This window comes from Rhinolophus sinicus, linkage group LG04 (assembly GCF_036562045.2).
Source record: "Rhinolophus sinicus isolate RSC01 linkage group LG04, ASM3656204v1, whole genome shotgun sequence".
Taxonomy (NCBI): domain Eukaryota; kingdom Metazoa; phylum Chordata; class Mammalia; order Chiroptera; family Rhinolophidae; genus Rhinolophus; species Rhinolophus sinicus.
Genome location: NC_133754.1, coordinates 136183085 through 136207176, shown reverse-complemented (window position 1 = coordinate 136207176; position 24092 = coordinate 136183085). Strand labels below are relative to the sequence as shown.

General features: G+C 41.2%; 1 long non-coding RNA gene and 1 pseudogene across 2 annotated transcripts; one reads left to right on the top strand and one right to left on the bottom strand.

Annotated features, from left to right (window-relative positions):
- Positions 1–5733: 5733 nt before the first annotated feature.
- On the top strand, positions 5734–23829 carry LOC109445116 (uncharacterized). 2 transcript variants are annotated; one of them, XR_012495716.1, is made up of 4 exons: positions 5734–5911; positions 8516–8578; positions 19671–19785; positions 23494–23829. It is a non-coding gene; the product is annotated as an uncharacterized LOC109445116 (long non-coding RNA). The 2 variants fall into 2 exon arrangements; XR_002136998.2 differs by lacking the exon at positions 5734–5911 and adding an exon at positions 6093–6248.
- Positions 13514–15854, bottom strand: LOC141571233 (prefoldin subunit 6 pseudogene; annotated as a pseudogene).
- Positions 23830–24092: the final 263 nt, after the last annotated feature.

Here is a 24092-nt window from a genome sequence, read left to right as displayed (position 1 = left end):
AAAAAGGAACTGTTCACACACATTTCTGTCAGACTTACACACACTCCTATGGCCTGTGTGTCTTTGTTCATGCTGTACCCAGACGCTCTTCTCCCTCCATCTGGCCTATCAAAACTCTGGCATCCTGTAATGCACACCTATTACTTGATATTCTGAAAATATATCTGTATTCTTTTAAGTTGAAACAAAAAGTAGCAATTGTTACCCATCCACAATGCCTTATTCTACCCCTTCCTGTCTCTGTACCTGTGGGTAGATTACTTACTCTCCTTAAGACTGAATTTCCTCACCTGAAAATGGGACTATTAAAAACCACTTAACATACTTTAAAAATAAATGAAAATACATTTTCGTAAATGAAATGCTGTATGTAAAGTGCCTAGCAGTGTCCTGGCATATAGCAAACTTTGAATAAATGTTAATTCCCTTTCTCTCTTACTCTGCTCGTCCCAATATAAAATGATTCATATCTCCTTTGCTGTCCAATAACACTTCCTTGTGAGAACAAAATGTGCACATCATACATCCCACCTTGTCCTCTATAATTAACATGCGTGTTCTCTTTCCTCTTCAGGGTTAGAAGCTTAACCTTATGCGAATTATTTTACCATCATGGCCCCAAACTGACACACTTTGTACTTTGAACATAGTGCATACTTAAGCAATACTTGTTTTGTTGAAAGCATGAATGAAAATAATAAAGGAGGAAAGGAAGGGAAAAACAGCAGAGATTGAAAAGTAATCTACCTGCCCATCCATTACGATAAAAATGAAATCACTTCATGTTCATTTTCTTCTAATGAGTTTAATATACACATATACATGTATATATATACATGTATATGTGTGTATACACACACACACACACACACACACACACATATATGGTGTTTGTGGGCTAGGATTTTGTTTGTTTATTTATCTTTGTTTTACCATATATAACGTGATTAGAACAGTGCTTGTCAAAAGTAAATACTATGTAAGCTTTTACTGTTATTCCCTCCCCTCCCAAGTATACTCTTTTAGTTTAGTCCCTAGGAAATACTGTCAAATACTGTTCTTCAATTTCTGTTTGAACTGAGACAAGCAGGAAGATCTCTGGGCTTTTGTTCTGCTTTGGGGGAGGCAGGCTGTAGGTGGAGGGAGAATCCAATTGGGCTGATACAGAAAATCCCACCTGAATGTTGCCATCTAGTGTTCACTTCATAAAGCTAGAAGCGTCCTAACAAATGAATCGCATCCTTTGACCGAGGACCATTTTAACATTATTTTGTTATTGGATCCCAGGTTTGAGGAAATTTTGATAACCAAAAGTACAACAGAATTTTGGCAGTAATGAGGTAGTAACTGAGGAACTGGAGAGTTAATATTGCTATCCCCATTTTAAAGATAAGAAAATAGAGGCCTAGACAGTTTAACTTGCCTTCTTTTTTGAAGCTAGTTGAGAAAAGAATCACGTTTGTACCCATGTCTATCAATGTCATTTATGCCCCGGTGCCTGTTAAACTTTTGGAAATCCAGAAACAGCCCACAAATTCTGGTTAATATCCTCATAGATTTCTATGGCCTCCTTGCTTGAGAACCACTGCACTAAAGAAACAAAACCCTCTGCATATTAATATTCTTGAAATAAATTATACTACTGAGACCTGAACCAAGACTTTCAAATATCTAAGTTAGAAATAATAGGAGCTAAGTTCAAATCAACTTGATTCAACTTTGAACTAAATGATAGTTATTTAAAGGGGAAATGATCAATAAATAATAAAATACTAACCTTCCCCAAAGCACCCCACATCCTTATCTTTAGGAGAATTAAAACTAAATAATATGCTATATTGCTATAGAAATTATGGAGATGCCATTTTTAATGACTTCTAATTAAAAAATAAGCTTGTGTTTAACGTTTACAAGGTTTTTTTAGACAAGGGAAACAAAATTAAAAAGTAAGAATAATCTCTAAAATCCAATCACTTAATCTTTCTTAATGTTTTGGTGTATACCTAAAGTATTAAATGTACATTTGAAAGCGTGTGTATATGTGTGTGTGATTTTTAAAATAGCAACATGCTAAACATGCAGTTTGGTTGTCCTTTTTTAACTAAAATACATGTATGTTGGTAACAGTTTTACATGGCAGAATTGTTATTCTACATGTTTTTAATGGTTGCATTGAGTTCCATTTTATGGATAATCATAGTTTATTTAACCAGACTCAATACAGACATTTAGTTTGTTTCAGATTTTTATCAATACAGGATAATGCAGGGGTAAATAACTGCATACCTAAATCTAACGTATATCTGTGTTAACATTAAGAAGATAAGCAGTGAAATTGGAAAGTGACTTTAATCAACTATTGAAGAAAGCGGGGGGGGGGGCAGCCAAAGAGGTAACAGGAAAATAACAAATGATGGATTAGACTAAGAACCAAAGCTGCCTGAGAATTAATCCTCTTGTCTTCAATGTTCCAAATGAAGTTGACAGAAATTGCTTTCCCAGAGCGAGGTTCTTAGCGTTACTGTGTGCCATTACAGCAAAGCTAGAAAGAATCAGGGTGCAGTCTAGAGTGACTAATGGCAAACTAAATGCTTGCACAAAGGAAACCATTACAAGACCAATTAATATTTCTAGACTGGGCTCCCAAATACAGACAGAGGTAAGAATCTGAGGTAAAGCAGAGAAACTAAACTAGAGACTAGCACCCCATGAAGTCATGGTTCTGGAGGGGGGCAGACCAGTGTTGGAACCCCAAATCTGCCAATTACAGGAATTGTGAACTTGGGCTAAGCACTTAAACTCCTTGACCCTCACTTTACACATTTTCTTCATTTTTTTTAAATTAACGTTTATTTGATACTGAATTTACTCCCGGCCCTAAGTTTTTGTTTCTTCAGCTTCTTCTGTGAGATCTTTTTCTTCTGTGCAACCTCCTCTTCTGGTTTAGAACAATCTGCTCTTTTTCAGTTAGGATCATCTCAATGTGGCAGGGAGAGCTCATGTGTGGGTTTTCAACCCGTGAGCTCTGTAAGTTCTGCACTGCATCTTGGGAGCTTTGTTCACCTGGATGTGCTCAGTGACCAGAGAATCTACATCTAAACCCTTAGGTTCCACATTTACTCTCTGCATTTTTAAGTATATGCAGCAAAAACTCTGCACTCATTTTGGGCCACCAACCCTGCATCCAGCCTCACTGTTTGGCCTGGGCACACCTCCCAACTCCACCATTCTACCGATGGATTGGGACACATTGCTTTTGTAACATGACATCCTTTAGATACCGGTACTTGGTGGCTTTTCGGATATGCATACCCTTGATGGCCTGGGCAGTTTTATGAGTGTTCTTAAAATGAACACGAAGATTTGAACCTCTTGATTTACATGATTTTGTTGGTCAAGCAAACAGTGAACCATTTTCAGAGGTCACTTCAGACCACTTATGGGAAGAGCCACATTTTCTTCATTTTTAAGATGGAAAAAGTGATAATGCCTCTCCCTCAACATTGTTAGAATTGAATGAAATAATGTAGCTTCCATGCAGAGCAAAGTGGATGACATGAAGTGGAGGCTCAAGAACTGGCAGCTGTTGGGGTAGCCGGATGGCTCAGTTGGTTAGAGCTCAAGCTCTGAACAACAGGGTTGCCAGTTCGATTCCCTCAAGGGATGGTGGGCTGCGCCCCCTGCAACTAAAGACTGAAAATAGCGACTGGACTTGGAGCTGAGCTGCAGCCTCCACACCTAGATTGAAGGACGACGACTTGGAGCTGATGGGTCCTGGAGAAACACACTGTTCCCCAGTATTCCCCAATAATTTTTTTTTTTTTAAAGAAGAACTGGCAGCTATTAACCAGGAAACAAAAACAAAATCTTGTCTAATCAGGGGAGAGGTTGCATGGTGCTTTAGACTCGGAGGCAGGAACTAGTTAGAGCTCAGCCCAATGGGAGGCTAGATCCCAGAAACCAGGATGACACTTATGGTTCATGAAGAATAAAGTAAGGAATGTGGGAGCACAGCCAGAGGTTGAGTCCAGAAAGTAGGGTCCCCAACTGGAACTCCTCTTATTCCTCTGGTTTCCGTAACAGCCCCCAAAGCTGGACAGCTTTTACTTCTCCTTTTACAAGAATTTCCTTCTGTCCCTCTCTGACTCCCTGGGTTTGCCTCAAAAGTTCCATATTGACCAAACTTTCAATGTATACCACCTCTTGAAGAGTAAAGCCTTATTCTAGAAAGAATATAAAGTTTGTTTTCCTGGGAGAAATGAGAGGAACCTTAGATTCCTTCAGAAAAGCTGGGCAGCTCTCTCAATCAACTCATCACATTTAATCCAGCCCCAAGGATCCTACTTCCTAAGTGTTTTGTCAGTATCAAGTTGGTACTCCCTTAAGGTTGCTTTCATACTGACTATAATAGGAGAAAAAAAGAAAAGAAAAAAAAAATCCCATCTGTGAGTTATGTGATCGCTGGGAAGCGTTTGCTCAGATTTGTAGCCTGGGTTAGCAATGACCCAAGGAACTTCAATCCATGAAAACTAGTCTTATACTGAGAAGGCCCTAAGGCACCTAGCAGGTGCAAATGAAAATCCTTTTTGGAAGAATCCACAAATACTTTTTCTCACATAGTTTTTCAAGAATACAGAGTGAACACACAAGGAAATGAGACACCATGGACCATACACAGAAGAAATAGACAGCAGAAAGGAACTGGAAAATAATTTAGACATTAGAATTATCATGATAGATGACAAAACAACTGTGATTATTATGTCTTTAAAAAAAAAAAATCCAAGTACCAATTAGCAGGAAATAGGACAAAGAAACATGTCGAACTGCTCTGCGTATATGGGATCTGCAAAATCCAAACTGGGAGAAACTAGTCAAAGGCCCCAGATGTGTCGACAGAACATTGTTAGGAAAAGAAAACTTTCAATGTTTGGTATATAGGTTTTTTTGCAGATATCTTTTATCAGTTTAATTTCCCTTGCATTCCTGGTTTTCCAGGGGTACTTATGATGGGTAAGTTTAATCATTTATACATTTGAGATGAACATATTTTCTCGATTAATCAATTATCTTTAATTCTGATGTTAAAACAACCTAACTTGCTCATAATGTATTACTCTTTTTATATAATACAAGATTTGGTTAATATTTTGCTTACAGGTTTTTGCACCTCCACTACATTCATGAGAAAAACCGGAATATAGTTTTCCTTCAATTTCCTGTCCTTGTCAGGGTTTCCTATCACGGTTATACTAAGCCTCCTAAAAAGTTCAATTGTTCTTGTTTTTGCCTCCTCTTCCCCATTTTTCTGCAAGTATTTGATTAAGATGGAAATTATGTTTTCCTCATAATATATTTGGTTTAACTTGCCAAGAGAAAAGCCAGGGAGGCCTGGAGTCTTCATTGTGAAAAGACGTAGGGCTATTCTTTTGTTTCCAAACTAATATTTTTGTTTTCCATTTCCCTGCACAGGGACAAAGAAGTACCGCCCCCCGCCCCCGGCCCCCGGCCCCCGGCCCCCCTCCTCCGCCCCCGACTTCTCCATTCCGGGAAGCGGACTGCAATGGCCTCAGGCCACAGAACTGAGGAAAAAAAAACGCTTACAACATACGATCACCATTGGCCAGGTAAGATATGGCGCCAATACTCTGGGCGTAGCCGAGCGCCCAATGTCCCTTCCCCTAGAAGCCATGTTTTGACGTCACCACGCAGCGGCGCCACATAGCACTGCCACGGAGCCTATTGCATTGTGGGACACGCGTGGACACTCTCAAGTCTTAGTGCATTCGCGCGTTGGTGCCCTGTTCCTTCCGCTCCAACCTCTTTCCCCTTTGTGAAGATGGGGGGGCGTTCCCGTCCACGTGGAGCAAGAGGATTCGAGAAAATGGCGCCAGTCTAGGTGCCATTAAAGGTATTGGAACCTGACCCGGGCTTGAAGCCTATCAGAGGCTCACGTGACTTGTTAAGTGCTACTAGTCTCCCCAGGGCCCGTGTGTCACGTGACAGGCGTCTGGCCCAGTTGTCACATGACTTCCGCGCCGCCATATTGCTCTTGAGAGTACTATCCTCGGGCATGTACCCTTCCCGCCGCTGTACCTCCTCACCCGCTTGCGTCCATGTCCCGTGGCGTACGCACAACACACGACTGCCTCCTGCGTTAAGTCTCCCAAACCCCACTTCCATTTCTTCCTCCGCCGTACAGAGACGTGCGCATTGCTGTCCGCTTCTCTTGGGTTCTGGGGGAGAAGGTAATCCCGGAGTTGGCCGTCAGGGGAGTCGGGACAAGAAGTTTTCACTCGTATCTGCTGAGACTTTAGTGGTCGCCACCCAGAGGGGGGGAGGAAGTGTGGGTGCCACAGGCAGGGCTGTGTCCAATGCTCTCGAGACATCCAGAGGTGCAGTAGGGAGCATGCGTGCTACGTAGTGACTCGGTTCGGCCTATCCCGGTCACCTTCTCTCTCCCTTGGCCCATTTTGGGAGTGAGCTTGTTTCCGAGACACCTCAGGCGGGACGTCCCGCAAGCTATTCTAACCCATAGGCTAACTACAGCGTCTCTGTCCTCCGCTGAAGCTTTTCAGGGCCTTACACCACTTCTTTCTGGACTTCTGCCTGGTAGCTTGTACATCGCCCTCACCCTACCCCTGGCTTAACTCACAGCTGACCTTACACCCATACTGACCTGCCCATTGTTCATATGGGTATAGAAAATAATAAATTGCCTCCATTTTTTTGGGATTTTTGTTTTTGTTTTTTAGGTTTTTAGCTACCCAATTCAAGAAATACTTTCCTCCTTGTCCCTGATTTCCATCCCCACCCCACGGTAGTAGGACTAATCCGCCGCTACTAGACGCTTACTACTGTATCTGGCACCCCCCACCCGCTCCTCTCATGATATTTGACATAATTTTCCCTGGCTACTCTTGTTGAGACACATGCTTCAAAAATCTCAAAAGTATTTTCCTCTGGTTATATAAACAGGTTTGCTGTTTTATTAGAACGTAGTTTTCTCCTTGTACTACCTTGTCATTCCCAACCAAATAATTCATACCTGATCTTTACAAGAACAAGAATATTTTTTATTAGTGCCAAGACCATTTCAAAGTGAGGTTGTCTCTGCTCCATACATGCAACAGCAAAATTCCTGTGTTAGCAAATATAGATGAGACTGATCATTTCAAATGTCATAAGTAATACTTTTTAAGACAAGTTTTGAAAATAATTATTTAGCTGCCTGTTTGTCTTTTACCTAAGTTTAGTTTGTTGAAAACGTTTTGTGAACCAGTTTAACACACTGTAGAATACATTTTTATTGAATGAATGAATGGCTTTATGAGGTTTTTAAGATTAAATACATGATTTATCTGACAAGTGCACGTGTTGGTAGCCCTGCAGAAATGCTATTTGTCAGTTTGCAATTCCAAACAATCTCCTTTCACTCTGAACCATAGAATAAAGCATTCAATGCACTACATCACATTAAAAGGAATTGTTATAAATGGACCTCTGCTTTTCCTTCATAGTTAAGCAAAGTTAATTCTAAGGCATTGCTCTCAAAACTTCTGTTACTAAGGGTAAGAGATTTAGTGATTTTTAAAAATCCAATCTATTTTAAACTGAAGTTTGGTAAAAGGTTTTATGTGATTAAAAAGTTGTAAAAGTATACAGTGAAAAATCTGTTTCATATCCTTCCAATATTTTTTCTTAGTTCCCAACACAGCCCACCCTAAGATAACTGGTTGGGAATTTATGCATAACCAAGGAAATACAAATACACTTACTTTCCTACTTCCTGTTTTTACACAAACAGTAACCTAATATACACATTCTGCTTGCTGCTTTTTTTCTTCCTAAAATACAGGTATTTCTCAAAAAAATGAGTGAAAAACTATTAACTACTTAATATGGTACAGTTTTGTAAAGCATCCATCAAGTTGCCTGTCCTATAGTTAGCACTCAAATATATTAGTTTGCCTCTTTTTTCCTGCTTACCCTGATACAAGATGATAAAATGCCATTTGATAGGACTTCATTTGTACTGCTACCAAAAATGTTCATGCCAGAAGTTGTACCTTACTCTGACCTTTATGTCACTGTCTTATTTCCCCTATAGACTGCTGTGGTCTGAAGTTTAGAGGGTTGACCTTATTCAAATGTATTTTCTAATCTCCTTCAGTGACAAACTGATACATGTAACAAGTTATACGCTTGATAACTACTAGTTGAAGGCATGAATGAAAGAAAAATGGGCAGAGTAGAGAGATTTTTAAAAAGAAGAAAAAGCTGAAAAAACATGCTATCATTATTTAACAACATAAAGAGGTCTATAGGATTGATTCAGGAATATTCCCTTCTCTCCCTGCTCCACTCTTTCCATCACTACAAAGATGAAATCACTTTGTGTTTATTATTTTAAAAGGAAAGTGAAATATAATGGAGGGAGAAGCTTGCACATTTGTTGTTTCTGTTTTTTATTTAATCTCTCTCCAGAAGCCTCTAACGGTGCTTCATTTTTTAGGTCAGTCACTGCTGTCCTGGTGGAGGCAGGTGGGAGAGTCCCTTGGAAAGTAGGATCCCCTGGGTAAGAAAGATTCCACTTCGGGAAAGTCGTGGCTTGGATTTTTGTCAGGAAGAGGGTGGAAAAAAGGGGTCTTTGACCGAATCTTATCAGAAATCTGCCACCTAGTGTTCGTTTCTGAGAATATGTCCTGACATGCTAATCCTGTGGTTCTCTATCTCAAGGACCATTTTCATTGACGTTTTATTGTTAGCATCAGATTTTAAGACAATTTGGTTACCAAAAGAAATACAATTTTAGAAAAGAGTTACGTATTTTGTTTCTTTTAATCACAGACGTATAATACTTACAAAACAGGATTTAGGATCAGCAGATTAATATTTCTAAAAGAAATACCATACTCAACTGATGTAATAGCAATTTAAAAAAGAATACTCAGGTTGCCATCTCCAGCCCTATTTTTAGCAAATGTTATCTGTAGTTTTTATCAGAGAGAGGGCAAGGAGTGAAGCATTTGTTATGCATCAGTATGCTGGACTGTACAAACAGTAGCTCATTTAAGCCTTACAACAATCCTTTGAGTTATGTACTGTTACCCCACCTCAGGTTTATTGGGGTATAACTGACAAAATTTGAGTTAAGTATTCCTCTAACACCATCTTACAGATGAGAAATTGAGATGAAGCCATTGACTTTATGTCAGAGCAAGTTGGCTAAAGAACCCACATCTGTCATGCCTCAAGTCCATGTATACTCTTTGAATTTCAGGGAAAGGCTTACAAACCCCCTTTACTGCTTTCATAAACTGTTAGAAAGTCTAACCACCTTTGTTTGGAAAGCACTGCATTAAAAGGAACCTCCAAACTCCCACATTAGTCTGCAGGACCATTTCCTTAAAACAAGTTGTACTCTTGAGACCTGAACCAAAATATTAAAAATCAAAAATTAAAAATACTAGGGTAGTTGTATTCTTGAGTTTTGCTAGAATGAATTCATAAAATATATGAGGTTTTTTTAGTTATGCTTCAATTGTAATACATTTCAACTGAAACCCCATGTTTTACATTACATTTCCTTAAACCCTTAATTATTCCGTATTATCTCAGGAATCCAGATTCTTGCATGGAATCACTCAAATACGCTATGCCCACCAAATCCCAATTTGTATACAAAGTATATTCGTCACAATAGAGAAAAAACATACACAATTAGTTTTTTAAATTAAAGGAACGTATTAAATTTCCTAGGTTCATTGTATAATGTATTTAATCACCTTTTGAAATTTGATAAGTATTTAACACTAAATTCCCTAGTTTGGAATAAATATTTTAGAGATTATTAATGAATCATAATGAATCATTAATGAATCATTTATATTCAGCCTCAGACACAGTCATTCACATGGTCAAGTTATCTTTCTGGCTAATATTCCACAAATATTCATTCAGACAAAATATTCAGAAACGAATTCTTCACATTTCATACATTTTTATGAATTGAAGTTTCATGGTGTCACTTTTGAAAGTGTATCTGTATATATGTATCTTAAGTGATCGGCAAATTAGCAGTTGTTCTTGATACCTTAAACAAACACACACACATTTATTTTTAACTTAACAAGCTATAATATGTTTGTAGCATTCCAAGCTCTTTTTAGGGGGGTAATTATTGTGTCTGTAAAACAGAGACTGCGTGTCAAAACAGAGCTGCTTTCAGTTACACATATTTACATTTTAGTATTTATTCAGTGCCTCCTGCTGGACTAAGATTCTTTATTTCAAATGCAAACGAATTCCATACTCCTTGGCCTTTAATTTAGGTTTCCTTTGAATAGTGTGAAATTACCCTATTTTTATATATTTCCAATTACTTAAAAGTTAGATTTGGGGCAGTAAAGGAGTTAAATTCATTAAAACACACCTGGGGAGCAGTCTTAGGTTAATTTCACATGAAGAGATGGCCTTACTGGAGCACAGATCTTTTGGCAGGTAGGTGGATACTCCAAATGCTTCCTTCCTATGTGTGCCCTCCTAAAGGATACATAACAGGTTTCGGGTGATAATGCATCAAGTAATTAGTCATATATAGAGGGGAATTTGGAGGTGATTCCTGCCATCAAATAGTTCCTGGCAATCCCAGAAGAAGGAAATCTGGAGGCTTGTGAGTCAATACAGGCTGCTTTTATTTTTTTAAAGCAACTTTTTAATAAAATGGAACTTAAATAGCAGTGGCAGGAAAAATGCATTTAAACACTGATGCCATATTAAATTACTTTTATAGTCAACAGGATTTTTGTTTTCCTTATTTTTTTTAAATTTTCAATTTTTCAATTACAACTGACATTCAATGTTACTTTATATTAGTTTCAGGTGTACAGCATAGTGGTCAGACATTTATGTAATTTATCAACTGATCACCTCTATTAATCTAGGACCCACCTGGCGCTACACGTTATACAATATTATTGACATTTTCCCTATGCTTTACTTTACATCCCCATGACTATTTTGTAACAACGAATTTGCACTTCTTAATCCCTTCAACTTTTCCATCCAGCACCCCCCAACCTCCCTCCCATATGGCAATCATCAGTTCTCTGTTATCTATAAGTCTGTTTCCGTTTTGTTTGTTTGTTTGTTTGTTTGTTTGATTTGTTCTTTAGATTCCACATATAAGTGAGATCATACGGTATTTGTCTTTCTTATTTTATTAAGCATAATACCCTCTAGGTCCATCCATGTTGTCGCAAGTAGAAGGTGGTTTTAAATTAACAGCAGCATAAGAGAGTTGCTGAGGTTTATTTGGTCATTGATTTTTCCAGCGGTCATATTTTTACCATGGTTTCATTTATACGTGGTCCACTGGAAGGCCTGTACTTAGGGTTTATCATAGGTATGCCACAAGGCAGTATTTACTCTCAGATCTGGGCAAGCGGGCTCTGCAATGTAGTGGCCCCCACATATCACAAACATACTAACCTGCTAAGTCTTGTAGGGGAGGGAAAAATTTTCTTTTCCTTCCATCCATCTTAGGTTCTCTGGCCTAGGCCCTGTACTGACAAAAGACAGACTAACAAGAGAGAAATAAATAGAGGTTTATTAACGTGTATTGTGTATCCACATGGGAGGACTCAGAGATGAGTAACTCAAAGGGTGGTTAGAACTTGGCTTATATAGCATCTTAACAAAAGACCAACAGATTTTTATAGAAGTGACAAGACAAAGTAAAGAACTTTGTTTCTAGGGCAGCAAATTGTGGGAAGACAAACGTGTGGGGGAACTAATGGAAAATAAGGGCCAGTTAGTAAAATTTATGATGGAGATTCTTCTGGTGTCATCTCTAGGTTGATAAGAATCTAGAGTTGTCTCTAATAATTCTGTCCTTGGTAGAGAGAAGAGGGGGAACATGTATATGAATTTATGTCTGGCTTTTAGGCAAATAAGGGTAAGGCAGAAAGCTTCTTTTATATCTGCTGCTTCTCTATTGCCTTCAGCTCAAAATAATCCTGATGTCAAAGTGGCATATTTTGGAGTGGTATTATATATTCTGCTACCCTCAGGCCCCAGGGAAATAAATACCTCAGCACATCCCTTGTCCTCAAAAGAAAATGCAACTATGTCCAAATGCTGTGAAGGCTCCTCAGTTGTGCATGGCCAGCATCAGAGATGGATACTGCTTCAGAGACTAGAGAGGTTTTAAGTCGAGGAAGCACCTCAGTAGGAGAACATAAATTATTTTGCCATATCTTGTCAGATAGCATGCAATACATGGGATTCTTACATACCCTGTTTCCCTGAAAATAAGACCTAGCTGGACAATCAGCTCTAATGCGTCTTTTGGTGCAAAAATTAATTTAAGACCCGGTATCACATCGCATCCACATTACATCACATCACATCACATCACATCACATCACATCACATCACATCACATCATATCACATTCCGGTCTTATAGTAAAATAAGACCAGGTCTTATAGTAAAATGAGACCAGGTCTTATAGTAAAATGAGACCAGGTCTTATAGTAAAATGAGACCAGGTCTTATAGTAAAATGAGACCAGGTCTTATAGTAAAATGAGACCAGGTCTTATATTAATTTTTGCTCCAAAAGATGCATTAGAGCTGATGGTCTGGTTAGGTCTTATTTTCGGGGAAACACGGTAACAGTTGTCATTGCCTAATACTGTGGAGCATCAGTTTCTTCTCTTCATATCTCAATAAGTGGTTCCAGAATTACTCATGAGTTAGCTTAGCATAGTATTTGCAACAGCTGTGGCTGAGAAACAATTAGGAACCTTAAACAATTCATATTATCTTTTAAGTCCTAATATGTGTGTCAAGACCTAATAATACACATGAAATATGATGCTGACTGGTGACATTGCTTTATTTTTATAACAATATTTAGTGAGACTTAATTACATTTTCCAAAAATAAAGGTTGTTCAACTTTAAATAATTTTGACTTAAAATCTTTTTTTTTTTTAAAGATTTTATTGGGGAAGGGGAACAGGACTTTATTGGGGGAACAGTGTGCACTTCCAGGACTTTTCTCCAAGTCAAGTTGTTGTCCTTTCAATCTTAGTTGTGGAGGGTTCTGTTCAGCTTCAAGTTGTTGTTCTTTCAGTCTTAGTTGTAGACGGCACAGCTCAGCTCCAGGTCCAGTTGGTCCAGTTGCCGTTGCCGTTGCCGTTGCTAGTTGCCGTTGCTAGTTGCCGTTGCTAGTTGCCGTTGCTAGTTGCAGGGGGCACAGCCCACCATCCCTTGCGGGAGTCGAGGAATTGAACTGGCAACCTTGTGGTTGAGAGCCCACTGGCCCATGTGGGGATCAAACCGGCAGCCTTCGGAGTTAGGAGCACGGAGCTCTAACCGCCTGAGCCACCGGGCTGGCCCCCTTGACTTAAAATCTTTATATCCTTTATAATTGTAACGTATTTTGCCTTCCCGTTTTTGGAAGATAATTCTGAAAACCTCAGAAGAAAAATAACTTTCGTAAACTGTGAAAATAATTTTAATTTTAAAATTTTATACAGTAATTTAATTTACATTTGTTGAGGAAAATATATTAAAATCTATACAATTGGAATACAGTTACACTTTATATTTTTTGTCATTTAGGTCAGAGATTGGCAAACTTTTTCTGTCAAGAGCTAGAAAGTAAATATTTTAAACTTTGTGGGCCAGTCTCTAGCACAGCTACTTAACTCTGCTCAGTCTCTAGCTCAAAAACAGCCACAAACAACACACAAATGAATGGGCATGGCTGTATTGCAGTGAAATTTTATTTACAAAAATAGTTGGTAGACCAGATTTGGCCGATGGATATAGTTTGCTGATCCCTGATTTAGATTATTACTGTTAATAGAACCTAAATATGAAAAATTTTAATTATAACAACATAATTAGTATAATAATTTTGCTTAAGTGGGGGCAAGAAAAATAATTATGGAATGAAAAAGTTTATGAATTGTGTCTTAATTTTATTACTCCTCCCAACATCAGTCCATCAACAGAAAACCTGAACAGGTGCATATTAGTTATTAATAGAATCAGCAAAAAAAAAAAAAAAGACTAAGCAGCAGCAAGTGAAGTGGGAGAAAACCAAGAGAACAGGTGTCCTGGAAGTCGAGTAAAAAAAGCATGTCAGGGAGAAGAAAGTGATCTTACGGATTGATGGAGGGAAAAATCTAGTGAAATGGCTTTGAGGGAGAACGGGAGATGAGTCACTGAGACCGTAATTATAGAAAATGTATCCAGGCCAGCATCATTGCTCTTATTGTAATCACTCATATCACCTTACCTCCTACGTAGAGTTAGAAGCCTGATATTGTACACCCTGTTAGGCATACGCCCAATTGTGTGGTAGTGTAGGGCAAATCTAAAAGTTTTGTGAGTGTGGAAACTTTTTTACCTTACAACCATGAATACATATCATGTTCCCTTTATCTTCATTGTGCCCCTTGGAAACCAAGAGAACATCTGGGACTAGAGACCACAGAGGTTCTATAAGCTGCAATTAGAGTTTTGTAGTATTGAAATCAGAGTACAATATAACCTGAAACAGGAAACAGCCATTAAACTCTGCCTAAATCCATTGACTAGCATAAAGATTGGGCTAATTTTTCTTAGTTGGGAGTACTATAGAAGAAAGGCTCAAGGGGGCTGGCAGTTGAGACACTTTCAGGCAGTTAAGAAAAATCGTTTTGCCTTTCCTGAATGTTTGCACAGTGTGCCACAGGCCTCTGGCAGTACGAAAAGACCTGAATTTGACACCTTGAAGGTCTGATGTTTTAAGTGCAAAAAACGGGGGCTGCAACAACCTGAGTTTGGTCCAGTGAATGGAACCAGTGTGCATCCGCACTTCCAATTTTCTTTTTTTTTTTGGTGTTTTCACATTTTATTGGCTATAATATAGACCCTAGAGTTACCTTGGTCCCTCCCCTCCCCTCCTCTCCCCCCACCACGGGGTCAGGCTTTCCCAGGAGCTCCTGCCTTTGCTGCCTGGGCCCGCTGGAACTCCTGCTGCAGCTGGGCAAGGGTCTCCCTCTGTTGCTCTGACTGCTGCTCCAGGTCCCGGAGCTGGGATTCATATCGCTTAATTTCAGCTGTCGTATAGTCCAGCCTCTTCCCCACTGTGGCTCGAGCCTCCCCCAGCTCCTGTTTGACCAGCACGGGACCCAGAAGTTTAAAGACCACGTTGGACCCGTCCAGCAGGGCCAGTTCCTCCTTCACGATATTATTTTCTGTTAGTTGTGCTTCAAGCTTCTGCCACCCTGATATGGATTTACTCAGTTCCTTCTGTAGCTGTTGATATTTCTCCGCTTTTCCCTGTAGCTTGTTCTGAATCAGCTCAGCCACGGCGGAGACGAAAGCGTTCTCCCTTCAGTGTTCATCCAATTTTCTTAATTTCAGCCCCAAATGGGCTCAGTCCACGCGTTCCTGAGAAAGTTTCTGTTCAGGTCCCCCGTCTGAAGGTTTACACTTGCGCGTCGGAACATGCTGCACACAGGTGCCCCCAAAACACCGCACTTGTTCTCCCTGAAGCTTACATCAGTCACTGCTTCAGTGTCCCCTTGTAAGGGGTCCAAACAAGGATACTTAAGCCCACCCGGACCTCCCCACTTAGCAGAGGCTAGAGGCGCGAGCTTGAGGGAGACCCGCTGCACGACGAGACCCCTCGGATCCAGGCCAGCTCTGAGGCGGCGCCTGACGTCGCTACTCCGGAAAGCCCCGTGCGCGGGCGTGTGAAGCCATCACCAAGTGGGGCGCGCTGACACCCGCAGGCCCCTCCGTAATGGAATCCCGCGGGTGATGGCACCAGTTTCTCCTGACTGCCCATATCGCTCCCCGCTGTGAGGACTGGGTCAATCCGCCCCAGAAGAGCAGGAAGCTTAAAGGCTGTGGCTTTACTTTTACATTAGGTGCTGCGCGGAGAGGGCGGGGAAGAAGTTCGGCGGTACCGGCAGTCGACCCATGTGACTCGCTGGGGCCCGGCCTACCGGTGCTTGCTTTCCCGGGTCACAGGCACCTTGAACCCAGGGGGTCACGTGAGGTCCTAAGGAGCAATCGCGATCGTTGGCATCGAGGTCTTTCTGCGCGTACGCACTCGATCTACCACCTACATGGGAAAATCTCTGAAATGACACCATTATTACTGGCCCCCCTTTGTCCCGCTACCTTCGCCTCCAAGATCGGGACACAAACCTAAGTAACAGCCCTTTCCCAGCGTCCAGTGCTTGCTGGTGGAGTGTCGGACCAGACAGCCAAAAGGTGCTGAAACCACTGGGATTAGGGCAGTTTCTCTCATATTCGCGTTGTCTGCGACATACCCGCTGTCACGTTGAACGAGCTGTGGACCCTGAGGGCCCTGGCCCTGCGGGGTTTTCGATTCGCAGTCTCGCAGCTCTCTGGAAGACCTGAGCTGGCGTCCCCGCCCAGCGGAGCGTGGGTGCCTGCGGATGTCAGTCGGTGCCAGAACCAGCCCTGTCACTCACCCCTCGTGGACTTTTTTTTCTGAAATCACCAGCCTCAGTTCCCGCAGGATAGTCCCCAGACCCTGCGGCCAGCTTTTCCATTTTTAGATCCTGAGGCCAATACTTTCTATGGTGTCCACAAGCCAAAATATCCCACCGCCAGGAGGACCTTCACCACCAACTGGTCGTTCGGGACTGTTTCCTGATTTGTGGAAACCGATGCACCTTTTTCCACCTCTCCTTTCTGGTAGGCTATCTCTCAGGCTAAAGGTATTACATGTTTTCTACCTGTAAAAACGGATCACCCCTTTGGCCTTTAAGACTATGTACATTAAACTGACCCCATCTTTTTTAGACATTTTAGTGCTCCAGCTCAGATTGTCCTTTCCTCATGGTCCTTGATTACTAACCCATCTTAAGGCCAGAAGAACTAATCGACCTTCTTTACCAGGTGGAGGTTTGTTGGCATTCTTTTCTCAGACTGCTTTGTTAAAACACGCGTTTCAAAATCAGGTATGAATTTTCCTTTGGTGTTTAGGTTTAGCAATTTTATGAAACCGTATTTTTCTCTTTGAGCTGCCCTGGCATCATGCACGTCTGAACCAAATGATTCATGTGATCTTTATATCAAAAGAATAGGTTTGGCATTAGCTACAATTGAAGACCACCTCAAAGCCTCTCCTCTGAACCTTTCTGCTTGGAAGTCAGTTGCTGCTGCAGAGAAGCCCAAATAAGCTCATATGGAGGAGAACAGAGACCTTTGGCCAACCTGCCCCAGCTGAGCTTCCAGTTGGCATTTACCAATAACTGGCAGCCTTGGGAGGGAGATCATTTGGACCTTCTTCTACATCTCCAAGATTGGAGACCTTTTCAAGATGTAGTACATGCGTAAGGTTTGGGAAAAACAGATACCAGTTGGTATGTTGCAGTGGGATGGGAATGCATGGCAAGCAAGAGCTGGCAGAAAGGAATGAATGTCAATGGAATCCCTGAGAGGTGATTCTAGACGGCAAGAGGCGTGGATGATCCAAGAGTGAGGGGCTTGAGGGGAGCAAAGTACAATAGGCACAGATACTGAGCTGGGAAGGAATAAAGAACAGGTGCTAGGTCCAAAAATTAAAGAGATACCTGTGGCAGAAAGATGGATATCCATCACCAATTGTACGTGATTAGTTTAGAATTTTGCCTTATCTAGATACATGAAGAGCCATCCTATAAGAGAGCAAATAAAAGAATGCTCAATAGTACTATTATTAAATTATACTTAAATTTAAAAAACAGGGCTCTTTCATTCTTACATTAAAAAGTACACATTTCAGAAGTTTTCATGATTCACCAAACAGACTCATTCACTCATGGGGTTATTTTTGTACAGGTATTTTAAAGGGCTTGATAAAAAAAATCCTAAATTTCCCCAGTTAGAATCATTGGGTTCCTTTAAGTATATGGCTTAATATATCATCACTTAGAAATCACTTAGAAGAACACATGGAAGTTTACAGTCAAAGTAGCAGCAGTTCTGGGCTGGCCTGGTGGCTCAGGCGGTTAGAGCTCCATGCTCCTAACTCTGAAGGCTGCTGGTTGGATTCCCACATGGGCCAGTGGGCTCTCAACCACAAGTTTGCCAGTTCAATTCCTCGAGTCCCTCAAGGGATGGTGGGCTCTGCCCCCTGCAACTAAGATTGAACATGGCACCTTGAGCTGAGCTGCTGCTGAGCTGCTGCTGAGCTCCTGGATGGCTCAGTTGGTTGGAGCATGTCCTCTCAACCACAAGTTTGCCGGTTCGACTCCTGCAAGAGACGGTGGGCTGCGCCCCCTGCAACTAGCAACGGCAACTGGACCTGGAGCTGAGCTGCACCCTCCACAACTAAGACTGAAAGGACAACAACTTGAAGCTGAACAGCACCCTCCACAACTAAGATTGAAAGGACAACAACTTGACTTGGAAAAAAGTCCTGGAAGTACACACTGTTCCCCAATAAAGTCCTGTTCCCCTCCCCCAATAAAATCTTTAAAAATAATAATAATAAAATAAAAAATTAAAATAAAAAAAAATAAGAGAAAAATTTTTAAAAGTCTCTAAAGAGATTTTAAAAAAAAAAAGAACGGAGAAAAAGCCACTCTATTCTGAATCATCAAGGGAAGACATGGGGAAAATCAAAATTGTAATATAAAAGATAGTGATGTTTTATTTACATCATGTACCCTTTGTTACTCTGTCAGCCTTACTTGACAAGTATTGCATCCAACCTGGAGCTGGTAGGGTTAGGAAGTCTTTTTGGAAGAAAGACAGAGCCACGTGGGCCAGGTTAAAGGCTAGGGTAAGACTCCCAGGGATCGGGTGGTGGCTGCTCGTGCCTAAGTGATAGACAGGAGGCGGGAGTAAGGCTCCTCCCACTGTCATACCTGTTAATAGAGTGTGTGGGTTAAGTGATATGAGAAGACTCCCCGGGATCTGAGAGTGTATACTTCCTGTTAGTGAATATTTGGAGGCTTATAGAGGTAAGTTCACAGTCAGCTTTCTGAATTGTGCCTCAGTTGTTTATTTGTTGAAACTGAGCATATAGCCACTTAAATCTGAAAGAAAGTGCAAACCAGTGCTTACTGGTGTGGAGCTGCTCCTGCTATGACCCCCCCCCCACCTCCCCCCCATCTCTCCCTCCCTCTTACCCCGACCTCTACTACTTTAAGAAAAGAAACTTGCGCTCTGCTCTAACTAACCTCCTCTGTCCTGTCCTGAACTCCCTGAAAAGGTGACATGGTGTCTGGGCAGCTGTTGTAACTCCTGAAGTGCCTGTATTTAACTCCTTGGTCTGTGTTTCTCTAAACACTGTCTGAATTCAGTTGATAGACTTTGGGCCAGACTTACAGGAAAGAGAAAAAAGCTAATGAGCTAGGGCTCTGAGCCAATTCAGTGTACCACTGTGAAAATGTATAATTTAAAAGATATATTACTTTCTTGTATTATGAAGTTAGAGAAAATTCTTTTGACATCCAGCATTTTCACTGTGTAAATAATGTCTGTTGGTTGACAAATCAAAAGTTGTAATGTTATCAGATGCTTGCTAGCAGGTATGATTAATAAACCCTGACAAAATTCAGGGCCTTCTTATCAAGTAAAGTTTGGTGGGTGGTTTTACCACACTGAAACCTCTTACTAGGTAAAGGACTTTTTCTTACAGAGTGCCTATATACTGCCAGACTTGTAACTCCTGCCAAAAGTTCACCTGCTTATCCACGGTAAAAGAGGCCATACCATTGTGGCCCTTGAAACTTGCCTGTATTATGTTTTATTTGGTAAGTATTTCACATACCCAAGCAGTTGTAACTGATACTTCTGAATATATTGTGAGAACAGATGCATATTTGTAATACTTCTCTTGATTGTAAGGAATATTCCCAGTGGGGAAATGCCACCAATAAAGCAGTGCTCTTGGGATGAGTACACAACTAGGAGCCCATCTGTATCTTTCAGCCCAGTTATATGCTGCCAGTAGAGCAGTAGAGGAAGCCAGGTGAAGGGAAGAGAGAGGATGAAGAGATCACTGTACTGATTAAGGAGCCGGTAGAAAGAAGGTGTGTAAGGCAACTATCCAAGAAGCTATACAGACAGTCCTCCTGTTTGGACCACTTAGTTCTAATGAGCCGTTTAAGCTGCAAGTGTCAGTGATGGACAGTTACATAGACTGGAGCCTCTGGGTTTCAGACACAGCAGTTGCCTGACACCACTGCCTGGTATACTCCATTTGTGGGGCAAGTATTGGCTTGTTCTTGAGTGCTGGACGCTGATCAGCTAACTAAGCGACAGCACATGATGTTATATTCTGACATGCCCATTTTGGCATGGGTCAAAAATGAAAATGCCAACAAAGTGGGTATTGCTTAGCAAGCTTGCATTATTAAATGGAAATGGTATATTTAGGAAAGCAATAACCTGGGTGTATTACTTTCTTATTGGTGCTGTAGCAAATTAGAACAAACTTAGTGGCTTAAAACAACACAAATGTATTGTCTTACAGTTCTGAAAGCCAGAAGTCCAAAATGGGTTTTAGTAGACTGAAATCAAGGTGTTGGTCGGGCTGTACTCCTTCCAGAGGCTCTAAGGGAGAGTCTGTTTCCTTGCCTTTTCCGGTTTCTGGAGGGTCTCCTCATTCCTTGGCTCATGACTATTTCCTCACATCAATCCAACCTCTTGCTTTCATCATTACATCTCCTATAGCCAAATCTCCCTCTGGTCTCTTTCTTCTGAAGACACTTATGATTACATTTAAGGCCCACATAGATAATCCAGGGTAATCTCCTCACTTCAAGATCCTTAACTTAATCACATCTTTAGATCCCTCTTTATCGCATCGAGTAACATTCACAGGTTATAGGGATTAGGACCTGGAAGTATCTGGGGGCTATCACGCAACCTATCAAAGCGGGCATTAATGGAATCTCATAGCTACATACGCGTAGTCACCACGGAAATGTGGCTATCTCAGATGCAGGGTCTGTGTCATCACCTTAGGCTTCTTGAGAGCCTGGGTACACTGAGGTTCCCCAGGATGCCTGAGGCTGGTTCATGGATGTAGCAGCTAAATTAAAGGCCAGTGCAGTTGTACAGGGAAGAGTTAACATAGCAGGTCTGAGCCTGCTTGGCCTTAGGAAGTTCTATTTACAAGCTTGGCCTTTGGATGGTATCTGGGAACTGCAATTTGGGGAGACTTCCCACCATGCACAGAACTAATAAGAATGACTCATTTTACCTAAACAGTTTGTACAGCCAATGTGATTAATGCTGGATACCAGCTTTCCTCCTGGGAGTCTAGAAGTTTGGTATGTGTTAGGCAGAGGGCACTTCCATAACCAGCCCCAAATAAAAACCTTGGACAGTGAGTCTCTAATGAGCTTGCCTAGAAGACAGCATTTCACATATGTTGACACAGCTTGTGTCCTGTGTGACTCTACTAGGAGAGGACTTTTGGAAGCTTGTGTCTGATTTCTTCCAGACTTTTCCCCATGTGCCTTTTTGTATTTGCTGACTTTGTTTTGTATTTTTTAACTCTGATAAATCTTAGTTGTGAGGACTATATGCTGAATGTTGTCTGTGATAGTGAATCATCAAATTTTGTGGTGGTGGTGGTCTTGAGTTGATCTCAGAAGTATTACTTGCCAACCCAACATTAGGTTGTGTCAGACTGGGATTTGCCAGCCCAACTCGGACTCACTAAAATATGGCAAAAGCATTGCTTGGGAAAAGTAAGGATGAAAGCAAGGGGTGACAAAACTTTCGTGTTTGGCTGGCTATGGCGTCATCCCTGGTATGAAGCAGCAGTCTTTATAAGAGGTAGAAGTTACGTATGGAATTTGAAAATGATATTAATAGTTCCAACTCCCAGAGAGTTGGCTTGCTGCATCTCCTGGCTGTTTGGGGCTGTACCAGCTAAAGTGAGGGGATGGGAGGAGTGCAGCCTTGTGATGCCTTTTTGTATTTTGTTCTGTCCTCCTGGTGGGAGGAGAAAGAGCCCCAAAGTGAGCTTGAATGGGGCCAAAAATATTAAAAGTTTGTATTGCCCTTTCCTCCAAGTGGAAGCAAAGAATGTTAGATCAGTTCCCAGGACTGGAGCAAAGCAAACCAAAGGAAAAAGTGGGGAAAACCCCTGTAGCCATTTCTTCAGCCTGGCTGCCATCACTACTGCAGTAGCCCTACCCCACCCTCCTACATCCAGCAGAGAATCTTCCTTGGTAGCTGTACTGTTAACCTAGTAAATGTTCGATTTATTGGTGAAGGATTGAATAAATTTCCATTTAAACGGCGGTAGGAGGGCAGTGGGGTTAAAAGCTCTGTGTTTTGTGACTATTGCTTCTGGATGTAGGATAAAAATTGATGTAAAATGTTATATGCTTGTAACTTTTATAAATGCTAGATGGATCATCCTAATTAGGGAAAGCTGAAAAGGAAAAGTTTTAGTGGGACACACAAATAATTGTTTTTTGCCACTGGTAGGTGGGCTGAAATTCATATTTTTAATGTAAAAATAAAATAAATCTCTGTAATTGATGATATTGGTTATACTTTTTGCCAATTTTGAATATGATGTGTCTTTCTGATTAAGGAACCTCTGGTAAAAAGGAAACCATGAAACCATGAAACCAGATGGAAATACTCTATTAGAATTTTACAAAGAGGATTTTAGGTGCTAATGAGCTTTTGTAAAATCAGATGTCTGACCCATTAAGGCTGATGATTTTCCAAATCAGATGTGCATATTTTTGAGTGTGTCTATTTGAACTTTAAAACGGACAAGATAAAAAAAAGTTTAACAAAGCCTTGCTTGTCAGTTGGACTTGGAACTTGGCTGTCTGGCCTTGCAGCATTTGGGCTTTGCTGCTGCTGGACTTTTTGCAATCCTGATCTTTAGTTGCCTAGACCTGACTTTAAGCTGAAACCTGGTACTTTCTGGTATTGGCAGCAAGCTAACTCTCTGGGTTATTTCAGCCTCAACACTAGCTGTGCCAGGGTAAAAACTGATGAAGTTGTTTTACTCAAAAAACAAAACTCGGACTCTGGGACAGTTGCCGATTAAGGCCAAGTTGTGGAAACATGGATGCTGGTTGGACCATCTGAGTCACCAACAAATGCCCACAGAAAAGGGCACATCCCAGGGAGTGTGACCCTCCAGCCATTACTGACAGGCCCGACTCTGGGCCCTGTCTCAGAGTCGACTCACTGCTGTTGACTTGTGTCTGGCTTTCCAGATTAGTTGCAGTTGGCAACAACGGTGTTGCCTGACTTGACTTCCTCACCTTTCTCCTGGTACACTCATCTTAGTAAGGCGGTCTGATTATTAAACGCAGCTGTCCTCAGAGAGGGATTAATCTTTTCTAGGCTGCTCTCTGGATAAATGATCAGGACAAAAGGGATGGAAGGTTATGTAAACTCATTAAAAAAATTTTTTTAATTCAAGATTTAATTCTGACGAATTCTGAATGTAATGTGTCTTTCTGATTAAATTGTAGAAAAATGTTTTTCTGTGAAAATGCTTTATGCCTCGGGAGCCGGCCCGGTGGCTCAGGTGGTTGGAGCGCCGTGCTCCTAACACCGAAGGCTGCCAATTCGATTCCCACATGGGCCAGTGGGCTCTCAACCACAAGGTTGCCAGTTCAATTCCTCAACTCCCGCAAGGGATGGTGGGCTCTGCCCCCTGCAACTAACAACGGCAACTGGACCTGGAGCTGAGCTGCGCCCTCCACAACTAAGATTGAAAGGACAACAACTTGACTTGGAAAAAGCCCTGGAAGTACACACTGTTCCCCAATGAAGTCCTGTTTCCCTTCCCCAATAAAATCTTTGTAAAAAAACACATGCTTTTATGCCTCTTGCATACAACCCTTCTATATGAAAGGTCTAGATGAGAGTAGGTGATGATTGAAAAATATTGTGATTACTGAATAAGACACAACTGATTTTGTAATGACAGAGGAAAAAACAAAACCCCAGCTCCTGAAGGCAGGGCAGGGGGAGACCATTAGTAATCTCTGTTTTTCAGGACTGTTCCTGGAAGCCTTGCCCTCTTTCTAAAGGAAAACTCACTGTGTGCCTTTTCAACCTGTGAGCA